Source organism: Lissotriton vulgaris, chromosome 8 (assembly GCF_964263255.1).
Source record: "Lissotriton vulgaris chromosome 8, aLisVul1.2, whole genome shotgun sequence".
Taxonomy (NCBI): Eukaryota; Metazoa; Chordata; class Amphibia; order Caudata; family Salamandridae; genus Lissotriton; species Lissotriton vulgaris.
In genome coordinates, this window is record NC_141696.1 from 1553061898 (window position 1) to 1553077248 (window position 15351).

General features: G+C 48.4%; 1 pseudogene across 1 annotated transcript in view; it reads right to left on the reverse strand.

The window, feature by feature from the left end:
* The window catches only part of LOC147700370 (uncharacterized), an 82743-nt pseudogene extending 78174 nt beyond the window's left edge, over positions 1 to 4569 (reverse strand). Inside the window, exon 1 of the transcript XR_015299411.1 lies at positions 4419 to 4569. The product of XR_015299411.1 is annotated as an uncharacterized LOC147700370 (transcript). The remainder of the gene's footprint in view (positions 1 to 4418) is intronic.
* Positions 4570 to 15351: the final 10782 nt, after the last annotated feature.

Sequence of the window (15351 nt, forward strand, 5' to 3'; positions counted from 1 at the left end):
GTTATGAGCACCCATGCTGTAGATAATGAAAGATTGCACCCAACCCAGGAGTGGTATCAACTCATGTGTGGGCACTTCCGGTGCTCACATTCAAGAGAGACCAAGCCAAAACTGGTAAGTATCCACTTGCAGGGATGAGCGCATCTTTTCTTTGACCTTTCCCCCACACTGGTGCACAAACAAAGCTTCACACTTGCTCTAGTGTGGCTTGAGCAGAGTCTGCATACAGGTAAAACACCAGACCAGTTGCCAAACAAACTATACTTCACTCACACAGTTTGTACCCTTTCAAACACTGGCACCCAAAGTGACTAATTTCTCAACCATTTTCACATCAAATCCAAGCTGCAAAGTCCCCCACTAGAGATCTACAGAGCACAGGCTAGGGGAGCGGCTATGTACGGAAGCGAACTCTGGGGCTACACGACCAATTGCGACCTAGTAGCAACTGAGAATACATTTACCAGACAGCTTATATCTCTTGCCCCTAGCACTCCCCTTTTGCCTATGAGACTCGACTTGGGTTTGAGACCCCTTGACGAAGATTTGGGCTTACGACCTTTAATTTTCTGGCGCAGGATTTGGTCTGTACCAGAGCTAGAAATTTACAGGCTAGAACTCCAGGAAATTCTTACCCTCCCAAATATTGGGAAAATTCCCTGGCTAAACTATATAAAGAAAGAACTAGGGAACTTAGGGCTACTCACCCTATGGTCTGACCCACTCTTTCATCATGCTCCCGGGTCACACGGAGGCAGCTCATCACCCAGTACCAAGAAAGCAAACTTGCTAGTCATTTACAAGGAACCAGCCTAGGCATTTTAACATCATCATTTTTAACAATTAAGGATAGTTATAGATTTGAAACCGTTTAAGATGATATATCCCCAAGATCCATTAGGAAACTGTATCTCCAATGGAGGTATGGCAGTTTACCATTACGGGCCTATACTAGTAAATGGGCCGAATCTTGCCCGTCCCACTGCCCAGGATGTAAATTTGAATACGAAACTGATTTGCACATATTGTTTTTTTGTAATGCTTATGCGCAGGCGCGGAGGAAATGGATTGTCCCATTATGTAAAAACTTGGGGTTTTCTCACTGCCTGCATGCTTACAGGGTCCTCAAGACCGATTTATCTAGGCATATAGTATTTGCTTTAGCCAAATATTTGAGGATATTTTGGCATAAGAGGAGATAACTTTTAGACGGGGATTTATGACAATTGCTAAAATTACAAATTATGACATTGATATTTTTTGTATGTCAAATGGCAGGCCCTTGTATTTGTATATAGATTTTTTATGTTTTAATGTTTACATTTTAATATTCATGTCTTGATCAAATGTCATTTGTACCTTTTATGGCAGACATTGCCGAAATAAAGATTATGATGATGATGATAAAAATATATCTGTGTCTTCATGTCCATCAAAACACTAACCATACATAATTTATGCAATTAAATCCATGGCACACCCACAGGGAAAGTGTGCTACATCCTTTGAAAACGTGCTTTGACACCTTGTCAGTGTTATCAAGCGCTATATATGTGCTACTACACTACCACCCTGGGACAGATCAGACCCTGCCCTGTCTGCACCCTATGCTCCTCCAAGCAGCAGAGTGAGGGTAGTTTCTGTGCACAGTCCAGGTCAACATAGCTGCTGGTTTTTTTATACTTATGATTGACTTTCCCATATTTTCTGGGTGTGTATGTGTTGTTTTATGCAGCAATGAAAAGGGTGAGCCATTTATTCCACCCAAATGTTTATATTTAGAAAGAAAACCAAAACTAATATGAACAGAGAACTGCATTAAATCACAACAGACTCTTTCCTTTCTCAAGGCCAGGCAGCACCGCTCTTTCAGCCTTTTCCATTTTAATGAGATCAAGCACAACAAATACACTTTCCCGATAGTAAATAGAGAAAGAATTGTGCCAAAGGTGGCTCACTGTTTACGTGGATGGTTTAACTTTAAGGTCATCAAATATCATATAAGGCATCTGCTTGACAGGCTGATGCTGGCCCAGAGTCCTTCAATCCCTACACACTGCCTCCTTTTATAGAGGGGCTACAGAGCACCAAGGATCAGCTGCTGACCAATGCGGGCAGTATTTGTACCTGGTTCCATGTGCTATCAAGAATTGACGCCAGGTGTCACCAATGACCTCCCGACCCCTCACTCTTGCATGGGGTCTGGAACCTCCCGGATGAACTGCAAACTTGGGATTGGAATGATTGCGGGCTGTAGACAGTGAGGTTGGGGTGGCGGGGGCAGGACCCGAGGAGTGATGAATGAAATGACAAAGCAGTGCTATAAGTCACCAGTGCATTGCACGTGTAGAAATGAACAGGACAATGGTGTGGTTGTTCTACCGGTCAATGCTTCCTGATGACTGCTTGGAGTCCTGCTTCACGGGTGGGCAGTGGTGCAATTGCAGAGACCCGGTCTAGGCAGGGCGCTCACAGGCAAAGAAGGGAAATATCCCTCATAATGACGCTACGACGCCGAGGTCACATAATAACATAACACATATGATATGATGCTTGGATTGTCAGAAAAGACGTTTAAAATAATAAATTATATAAAACAAGCAAAATTATGTATAGGATAGCTGATTGTGTGGAAGGACTTCTGGTCCTCAAGGATAAGTGCCAGTGGCGCCCACCGGCACCAATCAGATGACCTTAACTGCCTGCAAGAGTGTAATGCACCCCCTGGAGCCAGGGTCAAGGGGCACAGGAGTGAGTGGGGCTATGGGTCTGGATGTCTAATGGCAGCTCACCGTTTGGTCACTGTTTCAGGATCCGGAAACCAGCAAAAGGTGCCGGGATCCACGGGAGGCTGGACCCAGCGCTTGCTGTTTGTGTATTTAAAGGCTCATCCGAGCCACCCGCAGACGAATAGATCCAGTGCCACATGTCACTATGTGTCTCCTGTAGAGACTGAGCTCGGCCTGACTTGTTTTTAATGTGCGACGTTGCAGCAAAAACAATGAACCAAGGTAGTGAATCTCAGATTTGGCCACTCAGGGACACCGTAGCATAGCTGTCAAGTTTTCAGATTGTTTATGTGTGACATTTCCATGATTTCAGTGCACTTATGAGTGACCGGCTCTGGTGGCTCAGTGGACTAATGCGTCCACTGCAGGGGCCTGTGTTCGACCTTATGGTCACAGGTTCAAATCCCCGTGGGTCCACTCAGCCTTTCATCCATCTGAGGTCAATAAAATGAGTACCATTGAGTTGGGTAATAATAAACATCTGTTATTCAGCACCAAAAAACCTCTGGGTGAACGTGCGCTTTATAAATACACGTTATGTTATGACATCCAACTGCCCAATATGTAACACTTAGAGTGACACTTTCTCATGAGTAAAACCAAGTAATGAAGTTCATGGAAACAGACAAAGATCAAAAATGAAACCCTTTGGAGGAATACAAAAGCTCCAAAAGTAAATGTAAACTAGTGCCAGAACATAGAAATAGAAGGTTAATGCTTGCATTACAAAACTAAATCTCTGCAGCCTTTTACTGTCTACAATACAATTTTACAACTAAGCGCATCTTCATCGTGCCTTCAGTTGCAGGCTGCCACCTTTTACCTCTATAATACAGAAGCCACTAGAACCCACTGTTCCAACCGAGGCTCAATTCAGTTTCTCTCTGGTTCCACACAAAATCTCTGCAGTGATTGCATTAACTAAGTGACGTTTGAGAACGGTAACATAATAGAACGCATTTCTCATTCATTTCTTTAACGTGTGGTTTATCATCTTTCATTTAGTTGTGCGCTTATTGTGTATGTAGTTTCTCAATGATGAAAGGTCAACAAAGAAGTTATAGATTATTTTTTCCTTGTTTCTGTTTTGTTGTGACACCCAACCTGCATTGGATGCTCAAGCTGTCAGCACTAAAGCACATTTATGCCTAATGAATGCTGCCGTTTGAATTTCACTTGCTTGCCAAGGCTGGTTTTAGTGCAGGGTATCTGAGCAGCATATTTCATGGGAGGCTTACAGCTTGGCTTTTACCTGCATGGAGCTGGAAATTGCAAGCATCATTCAAGGCAATGAACACATCAATTCCATTCATTCATTCTGTGAAATAAGGTGAACCCGGGGACTTTTTTGCCTCTCATTCTGAGATAAAAATTAAGGAAAACAAGCCTTCCATAGACTTCATTTATGGTTAGACGGTAACCGCGCAAAATGGACAGGGTCGTACTTTAAAAAATGAACCTGCATTTGAACTGGGACAGGTGAAGAGGGATACAGACGAGGAGGAGAGGGGGGGGGGGGGGGGGTGAAGGGGTCGCAGCCTGGATGGGGGGGCATTGCTTGAAGGGGGGGTGCAGAGTTCAGGTTGTCTGAAGCGGGGTGGGGGGGGGGGGGGGGTCTGTAGACTCTACCTGCGCAGACACCTGCTCAGAGCCCTCTCCCCCTCGGCCAGGGACGGGAAGATGACAATCCGAGGCCGGGGGTGACGTCCGGGGTCAGAGGGTGAAGGTCACCCCACAGACCGAGGATCCTTCCACCCCTACAGCTGCTGGAGCCGAGGAAGAGCCGAAGTGACTGCAGTTACTGCTGGTGCTGTCTCTGCCCTCGCTCACCCGGAAAAGGAAATGACGTTTCTGCGGGGCTGAGAGTAATTGAAAGAGATAACGGACTAGGCAGTGCAGTGACTGCATCCACTGCTGGTGCTGTCTCTGCCCTCGACGACCGGAAGAGGAACTCACGGGCCCCAGGGCTTAGAGTAACTGAAAGAGACGACGGACTCAGCAGTAGCTCAGACTGCAGTGACCCTGAGCGGCCTCGAGGCTGAAACCAGCTGCGGCCGAAGGAGTAGAAGAGACCGAACAGGGGAGAGGATGAGGGGGAGAGAGGATAACACCCCCCAACACTCACCCCTGTGTATGTCGGTGGAGGGAGATGTGTGTCTGTCCTGAGCCCCCAACACTCACCCCTGTGTATGTCAGGGGGAGGGAGATGTGTGTCTGTCCTAAGCCCCCAACACTCACCCCTGTGTATGTCGGGGAAAGGAGATGTGTGTCTGTCCTAAGCCCCCCAGCACTCACCCCTGTGTATCTCAGGGGGAGGGATATGTGTGTCTGTCCTAAGCCCCCCACACACCCCTGTGTATGTCAAGGGAAGGAGATGTGTGTCTGACCTGAGCCCTCCAACACTCACCCCTGAGTATGTCAGGGGAAAGGAGACGTGTGTCTGTCCTAAGCCCCCCAACACTCACCCCTGTGTATCTCAGGGGAAGGGATATGTGTGTCTGTCCTAAGCCCCCCACACACCCTGTGTATGTCAAGGGAAGGAGATGTGTGTCTGACCTGAGCCCGCCAACACTCACCCCTGTGTATGTCAAGGGAAGGAGATGTGTGTCTGACCTGAGCCCCCCCAACACTCACCCCTGTGTATGTCAAGGGAAGGAGATGTGTGTCTGTCCTAAGCCCCCAATACTCACCCCTGTGTATGTCAGGGGGAAGGAGATGTGTGTCTTTCCTGAGCCCCCCAACACTCACCCCTGTGTATGTCTGGGAAAAGGAGAAGTGTGTCTGTCCTAAGCCCCCAACACTCACCCCTGTGTATGTCAGGGAAAAGAGACATGTGTCTGTCCTAAGCCCCCCAACACTCACCCCTGTGTATGTCAGGGGAACGGAGATGTGTGTCTGTCCTGAGCCCCCAACACTCACCCCTATGTTTGTCAGGGGGAAGGAGATGTCCGTTTCTTCTCGTCACCAATTGCTCTTGCCCTAGCATCAAACATAATAACCTTTATTACCGCCTTCACTAGTGTTAAAACCTTACGCGGATGTACAAGTCCTGGAGAGACCTAGCACTGTTTAAATGAGTTTTTAGGGCATGGACAAGGGTGCAGGCTGCATGCCGAACATTCTTGCCTACTAGGCGCACACTATAGAAAACAGGCACCACCTACTTACTACTTTATCAACCACATTGGGAAATCGCTCATGGTTGGGGATGGGGCACCCCAGTGGAAGGGCATGCTGCCTCCCCCATTAACTCAAATGCTGGTCATTTCAGTGAAAAAGAAGACTAATTGTTGGACTCTGTTGCTGCCTGGTGGGGAGGCTGCACAATCCAGGGAACTCCTGCCTCTGGTCTGATGCTCACTGTGGGTGCGGATGTGCCAGCAGCAATGCCGTTGCCCCCTTGGTCAAGGCACGCATTATTGTTTTCTGGACAGGGCGAACATGGCTAATCAGCTAATGGCTAATCAGCTTCTCCTCAACCTTTCCTTCTTCTCTTCTCTCCTTGGCCACCCAGCAGTACACTGGCTGGGGAGTAACCTGGAATCTCTTGGGGCCTCCCTGGGATGATTCCCTACATTTTACTAGATTATGCTTGTGTATTTCTGGGAGGTGGGTGGGCATCTGGAACTCTGTTTTATCATTTTCTAGTCACATTGCTCTTCACTACGGCTGGTTCATTTTCCTCTTCACTGCAACATTTAGCCAAGGAACTGCATGCCCTCCATGAATGTCGATGACCACCATTAGATGTCTTACCTGCAATATTGAGGGGCTCAATGACTGGCGCAAAACATGGCCGGTACGTGCATACTTGTATCGCTGTTGCATCGATGTATGACTGTAGCAGGCACTCCACCAGACGGAATCAGGCCGAGGCAGATTGTGCGCTGGATGGCTTGCGGAGACCCTAATCTCCATCTTCTCTAATTATGCACGGGGAGTCGCTATACGCCTCCAAAAAGTGGTACCGTGGCATACGGCTTAGGTGATATGTGAAACACAAGGCAGGTTTGTCATTTCAGCAGGACACTTACACGGCCTTCCCATAATCCTAACTTCAGTCTATGGTCAGAATAGATGATGCAGATAGATCCAGCGCCACATGCCACCCGCACTCGGGGGATGCTACTCAATTACATATACTCTTGACAGACTATGTACTCACAGATATTTGGCGACTCATAGACCCCACAAGCACCGAAGGCACATGCGTTACCGCAACACAGACTACATTGTCCAGATAGACTACTGGTTGATTTACCAAGGATATCGGTAATTGCACTACTAATGTTTACACTTACCCACTGTCGGATCATGCCCCTGTATTGTTGGAGATTACCCCTCCAGACATTAGTGAGAGGGCTTTCTCCAGAGGCATCCCCCAATGCCCTTCGGGACTCGGGATTTAAAACTAAGATTAATGCAGTCATTCTAGATTTTTTTTTTTTTACCTCAATGCATGTTCAGTAGATTCTCCTTCCACACTGTGGCAGGCGTTTAAGGTGGTCATCCATGGGATGTGGCGTACTAAGAAGGCTGTAGTACCCAGGGCACTACATAAGACCCTCAACCAGTAGAGACTGTTATTCAACCGCTAGAGGTCTGATTCGTTGAAACCAATGATGTGATTACATCTGCATTGTTCAAAAACAAATTATTGGAATAGGAAGAGGCTGCGACCAGGAGATGCATTATCTTGGCTAGGTGGCTTTGACCTGGCATTTAGGGAGAGGGATATGGCGGGCAAGACACTTGCCAGGCTACTTCACAAGCGTTGAGCTTGTGGGTATTACAGAGATATTGAATGACCAGCATTCAGTCCATGCTCGCTCTGCCACTATCCGATGAGTAATGGCTGGGTTCTTTATTGACGTGCACTCCACCTCATTGTCGTCTGACTTTACCACCCTGATCTGATACTTTGATACTATTTAACTGCTCTGGTTGGATGACACCAACGTTTGTGGATGCACATTTCTCAGCTGAGGACATTGTGCAGGTGATTCGAAGCATACCTGGGGACAAAGCACCGGGCCTGGATGGCTTCACAATAGTCTTGTATGAAGAATATGTCCAAATCCTCGCCCACCATCTTCTGTCTATGTATGAGGAATCCCTTAAGCGGGATGTACTACCTCCTTCACTTCGAGAGGTGCTTATTGTCAGTGTCCTGAAACCTCACAAGCTCCCTAAGCCTTGTGAAGAAGTACAAGAATTTAGGGATTACCATTGTGGCAACTACGACTCTCCCTGCTAGGGACAGACGCAATCGCTTCCACGCCTGCACACAGTTCTCCAGCCACGTCATGAGCCTGTCCTAATTTGTACCCCAAAGTTCACTCAGATCTCCTCTAAGCCGAACTCCCAGGTAGCAAACCGGTGCCTGGCCCATTGTAGGAGGTATTCAGTGACAAAGTCTTGCATGTTCAGGGTATGTGGGAATATCACAGACTTGGACAAGTTGCTGGATAATCCGGCACCTCCACTAAAATGGATACTTTCCTGAATGACAGGACCAAGTTTAATTTCCAGGTTGCAGATGAACAGTGTGATGTCATCTGCATACATGGATACTAGAATTCTCGCAAGCCCGCAGTGTGAATGGTGCCGCCTACAGACCTGTATCCGTGATCAATCTGGATAATAAGATCTTGGCCAAACTAATTGCATTCCGCCTTCTCCCTCCCTTTTGGCATATTGTTCACCAAGATCAATCCGGCTTCATCCCTAACGGATCAACAACTCACAACCTCTGCTCTTCTCTATACCGTTGATCCCCGGTTCGACATGTTGGCGGTTTTGTTTGACGCCACCCATGCATTTGACACTTTAGAGCGGCCTTATCTCTTTCATTCTCTTTACCTGCATAGGCCTTAGTGATAACTTCTTACGCCTGATTAAACTACTGTGTACACATCCTACCGCCTGCCTGTGAGTAAATGGGTGTGGTCACTTTTCCCTTTGTGTTGTCTAGGGGAACCAGATAAAGATGCCCTATTTACTATCAGGATGGACCCCCTTTTTACCAGGTTGCGGCGGCACCATTCTCACAGCAGGCTTGCAGTCTCCTCTCAGAGAATTCTAGTATCCATGTATGCAGATGACATCACACTGTTCATCTGCAACCTGGAAATTAAACTTGGTCCTGTCATTCAGGAAAGTGTCCATTTTAGTGGATGTGCCGGATTATGCAGCAACTTGTCCAAGTCTGTGATATTCCCACATACCCTGAACATGCAAGACTTTGTCACTGAATACCTCCTACAATGGGCCAGGCACCGGTTTATAATAATAATATATATAATAATTCTCTTTTCTGGCCCCCCTCTCTTGGCCCGGCACCATCCCCCTCCACCGCGGTCAAAACACTGGGTGTTAAAATGAATAATCAGCTCACTCTTCACTCACAAATCAGTTCCGTGGTTTCCTCCTGTTTCCTCACTCTCCGAACTATCCGCTCTGTCTCCCGCTTCTTCTCTCCCCAGGCACTTAAGATCATCATAGCCGCCCTGGTAATTTCACGATTGGACTACGCCAACGCCCTCTATCATGGCATTCCAGCGTACAGCCTGCGTAGACTCCAAACCATCCAGAACCAGGCGGCCAGGCTGATATACGGCCTTCCACGCCATCACCACTCCACCCCCCTTCTAAAAGAGCTTCACTGGCTCCCCGTGAAACAACGCTCCCTTTTTAAGATCGGATGCATTGTTTTTCAGGCCCGCCAGGGCACTGCCCCCGCTTTCATCGCCTCACTAATTAAACCCTATGTCCCCGCTAGAAATCTCCGGTCTTCCTCCAAGTCCCTTCTCCAGATCCCCCGCTTCTCACGCAAAAAGTGGGGCGGTTCTAACTTCTCAACTCTGGCCCCTATTTTCTGGAACTCACTTCCAGACAATCTCCGTTCTGCAACTCAGTATCTCTCCTTCCGTAGAGACCTGAAAACTTTCCTTTTCAGCCAGGCTTTCCCCGCCTAATACTTACTCCACCCTTCCATGGTCTTTCTCCCTCAGTTACTGAACCTCCAGCGCCAAGAAACCGCAAGGTGTACGCCGCGCTCTACAAGTGTTTTAAATTAGAAATTAGAAATTAGGTATCAAGGCGCCTAACAACGCGATCAGAAATTGAAACAGACGTCCTTACATAGAGGCTTGTCGGAAGAGGCGAGTTTTTAGGGCAGTGCGGAAATTCTGTAAAGACGGAAGGGATCTCAGGTCCAGAGGAAGATCATTCCACCATTTAGGGGCTAGAGTGGAGAAGGCCCTGCCACCCCATCTAGCTCTTCGTACGCGGGGGGCTGTCAGAAGCGATTTCCCGGAGGAACGCAAGTTCCTTCCAGGGATGTAATGGGAGATGATAGACCCAATTCCCGTGTCGCTATTTTTAGCGATGGCTCTGTAGGTCATGCATAAGACTTTAAACCGGATTCGATGTTCTACCGGTAGCCAATGCAGCGTTTTCCTGGCCGCAGTGGCCGAGGAGCGTCTGGGAATATCCAGGACAAATCTGGCTATGGCGTTTTGGACTACCTGTAAGCGCTGCAGGTGGCTCCTGTTTAGCCCAGCATACAGCGCATTACAGTAGTCCAAACGGGAACCAATAAGTGCGACGGCTATTTGCTTTCTAGCCTGCAAGGAAAGATATTTCCTGATCCTTCGCAGGGTGTGAATCAAGCCCCAGCAGGTGGAAACGGTTCTACTCACCTGACTGCCCATGTCAAGGGCAGGGTCTATCATCACCCCGAGATTCTTAGCAGATGTTGTGGGGGAAGGGCATATTCCTAGTGAGTCAGGCCACCAATTGGCTGACCAGATGTTTTATTTCCCCTCAAACACCATCACCTCAGTCTTCTCCCCATTCAGTTTAAGAGAGTTCTGAATCATCCAATGACCAACCGCCTCCATACAAGATCTAAACTTGGAGGCGATTAGCACATCTGAATGGGAGAGAGAGACGAGTATTTGGGTGTCATCTGCATAAGAGACTACCTCCATCCCGAAAGATCTTATTAGCCTGGCTAGTGGGGTCACATAGATGTTGAAAAGGGTCGGACTAAGCGCCGACCCTTGGGGGACCCCACACAGCACTGGTCGGGATGGAGATAGGAACTCCCCCAGCTTGACTCTTTGTTCCCTCCCCATAAGGAAAGAGGTCAAAAGATCTAAGGCTGCGTCCCTCACCCCCACCTCCCTCAGGTGAGATGTAAGTACTGAGGGGGAGAGGGTATCGAAAGCCGCAGTTATATCTAGCAGGACCAGGAGGGTGGTCTGGCCCCCATCCACTGTCGTGCGGATCTTATCGAGCACGATGGTGAGGGCTGACTCGGTGCTGTGTTCCCTCCTGAATCCATGCTGGGAGGAGTCCAGGCATCCCGAGCTTTCCACAAAAACAGCGAGATGCTTGTTAAGGTGTGGCTCAAGCACCTTCGCTGGGGCAGGAAGCAGCGAGATAGGCCGGAAGTTTTTTAGGACCTCCGGGTCAAGGGAGGCCTTTTTTAACAGGGGTTTCACTACCGCCTTCTTCCACTCCATAGGGAAAATACCGTCTCTGATGGCTAGATTCATTATTTCTAGCAGCGGTGGTAGGAGGGTCTCCCTACACTGCTTGATGATTTTCAGTGGGCAGGTATCCAGGGGAGAGCCAGACTTGGTCTTATTAAGCAGGATCTCCAGATCTTGCAAGGCCAGCGGGGGAAAATAGTCCAGGGTGCACAGTGGGGAGATGTCTGTAGTGGTCATGTTCATCTCAACCCCAGCAGTGGGCACACTGATACAAACTCTTTGTTCCTCGAGAGCCAGGTGAATTTCCTGTATTTTGGTGTGGAAAAAGGAGGCAATCTTATCACATAGGTCCTGCGAAGGAATAACAGGATCAGGGGCTTGCTGGTTGACTAAAGAGTCAACAGTTTTAAAGAGCTCCTTCGGCGAGGAAAGCGAGGTAGTCAGGGTTACAAAGTAGTCTTGTTTGGCCTGCACAATCTCAGCTTTATATTTCCTGACAAGGAGTTTATGGGCTTCCTTGTTCTTAAGGTCCCAGCTAGCGTGCCAGAGCCTCTCCTTTCTCCTTACTTCTTGCCTAAGAAGTCTGAGGGAATCAGAGAACCAAGGGGCAGATGGTCTCTTTCTGGCTCGGCGGCGGGACTGTACTGGGGCCAATTTATTCAAGGCCTCAGTAGTGACCTGTTCAAAATGGCCAACTGCGGTCTGTACGCTGTCCAAGCCAGTGATAGAAAGGCTTGCAGCCCAGGGCAGGAAGGAATCACTGCTGATATTCCTAAAATTTCTGGCAGTTTACATTACGTGATTCCCTTTTTTGCAAAAGTCCACCCTATGGTATTCCAAAAGAAAAGGAACCGCCAAATGATCAGACCAAGATAGATACACCGGATCCTTGATGGTCAGACGAGAGTCATTGGAGAAAATACCATCCAGTGTGTGGCCTGCACGATGGGTGGCTCCGCTAACACGTTGCGTGACTCCACATGATTCCAGAGCCTCAGTGAGACATGATGTATCAGATAGATCGTGCCGTTCTAAATGATAGTTAAAATCACCCAGGATAGAAAAATTTTCTCGGCCGAAGTAGGGTTCCAGGGACTGGAGGAGGTTGTGCGTAAAATGAGTTCTCGAGCCTGGTGGTCGATATACTAAAATTCCATTAAAAAAGGGACATTGCGCTTCCTTTATTGTAAAGTAAAGTGCTTGAAAGCTGTCTGGGAAGTCGGGTATAGGTACAATATAGCATTGCAGGTGGTCTTTATGAAGGATCGCTATCCCCCCTCCCACTCGACCCTGTCTATCAAGTCTGACCAGACAGTACCCTTCAGGGACCGCCTCGATTAGATCAGGGTCAGAAGAATCCTTGGCCCATGTTTCCGTAACAAACACTATGGTAGGCGTTCTATCTAATACCATCTCTTTAAACATTATCTTGTTCTTGACAAGGGAGCGGGCATTAATCAAGATGCCTTCTACTCCTACTATCTTAGGGCTGGAAATGGCGGGATGGCCAGAGAAAAGATGGTTAGGGGTGAAATTGGGAGGCCTACGCGTGGAGTAACAGCCACATCGTAGGGGGAGAAGAAGATCATTCGGCTCGTAGGAATGCGAGCATCGCAGTCGGCGAGGTTTCAGACCCAGCATTTGCTGGTGGGAGTAGCTGTAGAGGGAGGAAGGAGTATCGCCGGAGTCCGGAGTCCAGCCATCCAGCGCGTCCTCAGCGCGGACGGGCGCAGACGGGCTGGACTCTGGCATGACTCCGGCGTCACTATGGCGTCCACGCTGCGCGTACACGCTGCACGCCATACCCTACTGTCTATGTAGGGCTCTAGCCAGACCACGTGTCTGCTTCAGCGAATGGCTGAGGAGCGCTAGTGACCCACCCAAGATGGCGTCCCTGACAAACAAAGCGCGGGGACCGGGCCGCCCGAATGGCGGTGAATGCAGAACTATTACAGTGCAGCAGTGCGATCCGGGTCTAAGGGCACAGGTAGGGACCTAATAATCTCTAAACAATTTATTCTAACTATTAAAACCAAGGAATAACGAGCGCAAATCAGATGAAAGTAAAGACAAAACGGGGCTTTAAAATTCAGTTACAAGCTTCCAGCGCATAGCGCTATGTGCAGGACGAGAATCAGGCAAGAGTGAGAGTCTCTCCTACCTGGTTTAAATACTGACGCCAATTTCAGCCTCTAGCCAGACCACGTGTTACAGGATTATATTTCAGTCAGGTCCGATGAGTGGGTCCATTTGCGTGAACACTCCATGCTGCAGAGACATATCCGGTGTTATCAGGATATAACTCTGTGAGAAGTTTGCCTGGTATATGATGTCTACTAACTAAAGTGGGCCCCTTGCACCAGTCAAAACAACCCTTATGGTGATTAAGAGGTCAAAGATAATCTTTACAAAGCTATCCTAGTGGTAGCTGTAGAGAGCAGCCTTCAGGCTTAGTCTTAAAGGAATGTTAAGCAGCTTGTTTTACCAGAATGCAATCTTATTGTATTGGTTAAATGAAAGGAGAACCACACAGAGTTATAGGAATATATATTTATTATTATAACAACTTAAATACCTCACAGTATCTGCTACACGCAGATAAACACAAAGCACACAATACTGTAGCACGGAACTGATGGCTCAATGGACTAATGCATCCACTGCAGGGGCCTGTGTTCGACCTCATGGTCACAGGTTCTAATCCTGGCGGGTCCACTCAGCCTTTTATCCATCTGAGGTCGATAACATGAGTACCATTGAGTTGGGTAACAATGAACATCTGTTATTCAGCGCCAACAAACCTCTGGGTGAACGTGCGCTTTACATATACACATGTTATGTTATAAACACAAAGCACACAATACTGTAGCACAGAAACAATTGAAAGTAGCACAAATACACAGTGGGCTCGAGGGGGAGACCAAACCATTTACTAAAATAGTGGTAAAAGAACCACTACTCAAGTCAAGACAGAGTCTAGAGAGTATAGAATCACTGGGACCCCAAGGAACCACCCAAGGTGAGTAAGTAGGGACCCCACGGAGGATGAGTGCAGTGTGAGAATACAACTGCGGACTACGTGCAATTCAATAGGAGAGTCACGTTGAAATTTGTAGGTTAAAGGACCCTTCCCGGTAGATTACGAGGAAACCCTTTGGAACATAGAAGGTTGGAGACTACCCCACCCATGGCTACCGAAGTACCAGAGTCACCTATCCCAGGGAAGCCGGGTGCATAGGTCTGAAGTAGCATCGGAAAACGCTGTCGTTCTCAATGGGAGTCTTCAAAGAGATGCCACTGGTGGAAAGAAGAAAAGTGTCCGGTGGAATCCGCTGGTGGATTCTTGATGGAAGAAACCTGAAAGCAGAGGGGACAGAGTCTGGGTCACTCAGTAGTGACCAGGGGAACGGTAGACGAATGCCCACCAATGTCGGGTGCTTCAGGTGTGAAGAAGGGGACCATGACTCAACAGCTGCAGGGACCAGGAGACCTCGAGGACTACCAAGAGCCGGGTATGAGCTGTCCCACGAAGGATGTTGAGTGCTAAGGGGTCAGTGTCCGCCGGGAGCACCAACAAATCTTGGCTGCGGCAACCCACGAGGAAGGTCAAGAAAGGTTACGGTCTGGCCTAGCAAGGACCAGAGGACTCACCACAGCAAGGGGAGCTAGGGCATGCCTGGAGCAACCAGGGGAGCCCAAGAAAATCAGGACTGTCCTTCAAATGGACCCACAGGTCGAAGGCATAGGAGTCATGAGGGGGACCTCTAGCAGTTTCACCAAGCCACAGCTTGAGGGGCACAGAGTGCAAGGAGGCCAAAGTCCTTGGTACAAAATATGCGCAGAGTTTGGGGCTATCGACAGCCCAATGCACAAAGTTGGGGAACACCAACAAGCATATGCAATTGCAAAAGTACGTGGTGCACAGGGGCTCGAGGGTATGCGGTCCCCACGAGGGATAGTGGCCTCAAACTTGGTAAGAGGGCAGCTTAACCTCACGGAACGTAGGAACCCATCTCCTGTGTTTCAGGAGCCTGTATAGTCCGCTGAAGCTCATGATCAGC